This window comes from Oratosquilla oratoria, chromosome 3 (genome assembly GCF_046742065.1).
Source record: "Oratosquilla oratoria isolate Oo_2021 chromosome 3, ASM4674206v1, whole genome shotgun sequence".
Lineage (NCBI taxonomy): Eukaryota > Metazoa > Arthropoda > Malacostraca > Stomatopoda > Squillidae > Oratosquilla > Oratosquilla oratoria.
Genome location: NC_134779.1, coordinates 56,137,009 through 56,142,008, shown reverse-complemented (window position 1 = coordinate 56,142,008; position 5,000 = coordinate 56,137,009). Strand labels below are relative to the sequence as shown.

Genomic DNA, 5,000 nt, shown 5'->3' with positions numbered 1-5,000 from the left:
CAGATGCAGGTTCTGGGAATTGTTTCATTATTCTTATTAAAAAATAATCATACATAGCATATAACTGCTGGAAGCAAAAAGGGGGCGTCATATAAGACAGTTAAATGAACCACTGAATTGTAGTTAAACACCTGAATACTCTGGGTTTAACAACTCTCAATTTTTGTGTCTTATTTCGCGATTCCGCGTCTTTCCTCCACTGTACTCGCGGTTCTATTTTGCCCATTTCCCCTAGCCGTGTCTGGTTCAAACTAGAACTAGAGGCTCTCCTAGACGGTTGTCATCGATGTCTGCTGCGTTGGCAACGGTGGCAGGGACAACAATACTTTTAGCGCCAGCAAGGACATTTCGCGTAAACAAACCGCCGAGATCGTCAACACGGCTCCAATTCGCAGTTTAGGGCGACTCTTCCTTCTCCTCCTCCTTCTCCTCCTCCTCCTCCTCCTTTTCCTCCTCCTTCTCCTCCTCCTCCTTCTCCTTTTCCTCCTCCTCCTTCTCCTTCTCCTTTTCCTCTTCCTCCTCCTCCTTTTCCCCCTCCTCCTTCTCCTCCTCCTCCTCCTCTTCCTCCTCCTCCTCCTCTTCCTCCTCCTCCTCCTCATTCTTCTTCTCCTTCTCCTCCTCCCTCTCCTCCACCTTCTTTTCTTCCTCCTCTACCATCCAACGTCATCGATTGTTCTAGTGTTGAGATATTCAAAATACGTCTCGACGTTTACTTAGCTACAAATCATCAATTAGAATTAATTCCCCCAGTATATATATATATATATATATATATATATATATATATATATAATATATATATATATATATATATACATATATATATATATATTCATAGTGTTGGATTAGGTTAGGTACCGAAACAGCAATGTAAGGACCAATAGGTCGCCTGTTGCTGTTCGTTTGTGCATTAACTTCATGTAACTCTCCTCCTTTTCTTCCTCCTCCTCCTCCTCCTCCTCCTCCTCACTCCCGAAACGGAGTCATGTTGCTGATGTTGTTGACTCGTTGACAAAATATCAAGAAGAAAAAGAAAAAAAAGATGGATGAAAGTCGAGGGGAAATTGATTGTAAATGTAGAAGGAATAGAACACAAATTGGAGAGAAAAGAAAAATAGAATTCTATCGACTTAGCTCAGGGGGAAATAGTAAAGAAAATAAGCTTGGCATTAAAAAAAAAAAAAAAAAAAATGAAGGTGACCTTACACCATCCACAACATCACAAAAAATATTCGGAAGAAGATAATACTAAGACAAAAGTCAAGAATCCGTGAATGCAAAAGAACAAAACACAAATAGAACGATGAATAGAAAAATAAACATAAAAGATACAAAGGTAATAGGTGGAAATAGAAAACGAAACAAATAACGAATGAAAACGAGAAGAGCCTAACTGTCGTCCTTGTCAAACGTCACGATCACTTGTGAAAAATAGAACTGAAGAAACGAAAATTAAACTATGAATAGAGAATAGCAGATCAGAAGTGAAATTTAAAATGGGAAAGGCAGAATTAAAACGGAGAAGTAATCAGTTAATGGAGAATAGCATAACAGTAGTAAAAAAGAGTATTAAGAAAAGAACTGGAAAACAAACAAGGGTCACGAAGAAAACTGAAAAATATACAAGCAAATGTAAAAAACAAACAAGTAAAGCAAAAATAGAACAATGAATAAAAAGGGAAAAATATGTAAAGAGTTAAAATATATTCACTGTCAATTCTTCAAATCAACATAACTGAAGCACACAACAGAATCGACATAATAGACGTAAAATAAATTATGCCTGCATAAGTGAATCCATAACCAAATCTTCAAATCCACATAGATCTACCAAAATAACTGTACATATCATCCAATAACTGTATACAAACAAACACATACGAATAGACAAACCCTATGTACAAAAATAGAGATAGTATACATAATACTACAGTAAACACTATGTAAATATATAAATTCTCAGAAATATAGAAATCAATAATCACATACCAAATATCGCCCAGCGATATAATCGAGATATTTTTTCAAACGCATTCCATAAAATATAAAAAATAATACAGCTCCCACAGTACTAAGATACTTAATGTCTTTCCTGTTAACCCATATATAACAACTCAGTATCACATTAACTTTAAACTAATTCAGACTAACACACCCAACAGATATACACAACTCAGCACCTTCCACTCACACCCCTAACCCCACTCGCCCCAGAGCCGACTCACAGCCAGCCACCAAAAGCCAACACATAATAAAATAAACGCATCAAACACAAAGGAAAGCACAATGACAAAATCACACAATAAACAAACCAACATATTAAGCACAACCCATACATTTTCACTGAATATTCCTCCCACGAAACGCAAGACGTCGTGCATTTCAAAAGGTGAACATGGAATTAACAATCCCTTACCAAACCTATTCCATCTATAAAAATATTTTCTTCCTTCAGATCATGACGACCCGGGAATAATATACGCATTCACAAAGATCAATACAATATATAACGTCACACGAACAATCACATTTCAATAATATCAACCTCATTAATTGCAAACGTAATAGAACCATTTCCAATATAAACCAGTTTAAACTCAAAGTTAGATTGCACAAACGTTATATATATGTATATATATATATACATATATATATACATATATATATATACATGTAATATATATATATATATACATATACATATATATATATATATATATATATATATATATATATATATATATATATGTGTGTGTGTGTGTGTGTGTGTGTTGTAAGTTATACTACATTGGGAATTGGTGGTGAAATAAACTCGGGAGTTCTTGTCTTTAATAAGACCGACAGTGTTCTGCCTTACAAATACACGGCAAGCCCCAAGCAAAACTCGGAGGGCTGCTAGAAACATATTCTATCTACATATATACAAGGGCTGCCAAACATGGAAATAGTAGGCTGTTGCCATATGAGTTATAAGGAAATTTGGAAAGTTGGGTCACGTCGGTTGCCGACACGACGGGAGACGCCAGGAGAGCCTTTGTTCATGCAGGTGTTCCTTTGTTCAAGTAAATTCTTGACCTGAGATGCAGAGAATCTATTGTTGCTGAAAGGGCGTAGCCAGGAAAAGTCTGTGGGCTGGGTCACTTGTAACAATAACCCGTCCCTTGGGAGATGGTCGCCGTCGTCGGAGTACCAAGTTGAAGCCTATGCGTGCGTGCGCACGTGTGCACGCTAGGCATCGCAGGGAGATGGCAGCTACGTTGAATATCGAGATGATGACATATATATATATATATATATATATATATATATATATATATGTATATATATATATATATATGTATATATATACATACATATACAGTATATATATATATATATATATATATATATATATATGTATATGTATATGCACATATGTATGTACGTATGTGTGTGTGTTTGTATGTATGTATATATGTATATATATGTGTAAGGTGACACCGGTCCGGCAGAGACTTTAGGGAATGCATTTTAGAATCTAATGTCGTGTTTGTGTTTACACTGCGGCACCCATCTTGACCTCGCCGTCCTGTCGATGAATTGGCTGTTGTTGTCATTATTATCGTTGTTGTTGTTGTCGTTTTTACTGTCGTTGTTGTTGATAATGTTATTGTCGTCGTCGTTGTTGTTGATATTTCTGTTGTTGATCTGTTGTTATTTCTGTTGTTTCTGTTCTTGTCGTTGTTTCCGTCGCTGTCATTCCTGTTCTTTTCTGTTGTTGTCATTGTCGCCGTTGTTTCTGTTCTTTGTTGACTTTGAGTCTTGCCCAGACGGAAGAAACACAAAATTCCTCTGGAATTGGCGTGGCAAATAGGTAATCAAGAGCCCAATTCTCAACCATGTCTTTGAAACACACACACACACACACACACACACACACACACACACACACACACACACACACACACACACACACACACACACACACACACACACACACACACACACACACACACAGAAAGAAAAAAATATATATAAATGAAAATAAATAAATAAATAAATAGATAAAATGATATAAAATAAAATAAATGAAATAAGATAAAATAAAATAAAATAAAATGAAATAAAATAAGATGAAATAAAATAAAATAAAATAAAATAAAATAAGATAAGATAAACTAAACTAAAAAGAAATAAGTAGATATATTATGTTGATTCGGTTTAACGTCGAGAACTCCCCCTATCAGGAGGCTAGGACGGTGCCCCTTACAAAGGACTTTGCTGGGTGGAATTTAATGAATCATGCCCTTGGTCCAACTCGCTGGCGGCAGAGCTCGATTTGCCGGTACTTCGACCTCCGCCGCAAGTAGCGACGCTCTAGCCCGCTGGGCGGTGGCTGCTGACAGACAGATACTTTTATCATTAAATAAACAAATGACTGCATGAAACCCAGCAAGCAAAAAGACCTCACAAGTGTGCGTTGTGGCGCCGGTGTGAAATGGTGCGAAAACGTGTTCCCCGGTACGCACCTGTGTTACTGCGCAGAGTGGCAGACCGCGACACTAACCAACTACATCGCAACAGGGATGTGTCCAAGCATGTTTGCACGATCTTGTCACCGGGGATAGAAGCGCTGGGTATTTTATTCGTTTCCGTAGCGAGGAGGAAGGAGAGGAAGAGCAGGAGGAGGAGGAAGAGGAGGAAGAGGAGATGCGACCTTGTAAGGTGCCAAACTCGCCAAGGCCTCATTTCTGTCGGAACGTTAAGGGGGCGATCTTCGGCACTTTAGCATTATTATGCTAAATCTAGCATAATAATACTGTGTTAATAAAGAATATAACAAACCGAACGTATCAAGAGGAGAAAAAAGATTTGGCATTATTTTTGCCAATCTAACATAACCTCAGCTGCTGTCTAGCGTATTCTAGATTGAGAAATCTAGTCACCCTGACAATGTGTCTAAGATTCATTTTCTAGGTTTAACCTCTCTTAGTTCGTTGTTCATCTTCTCATTGCGCGAC

At 37.4% G+C, this 5,000-nt stretch overlaps 1 protein-coding gene across 1 annotated transcript in view; it reads right to left on the bottom strand.

Moving 5' to 3' along the window:
* Datp (purine phosphoribosyltransferase family protein Apf) overlaps positions 1-4,581 on the bottom strand; it is a 169,697-nt gene extending 165,116 nt beyond the window's left edge. The window contains exon 1 of the mRNA XM_076181371.1: positions 4,509-4,581. The gene's annotated coding sequence lies outside the window, so the exon portion shown is untranslated. The remainder of the gene's footprint in view (positions 1-4,508) is intronic.
* Positions 4,582-5,000: the final 419 nt, after the last annotated feature.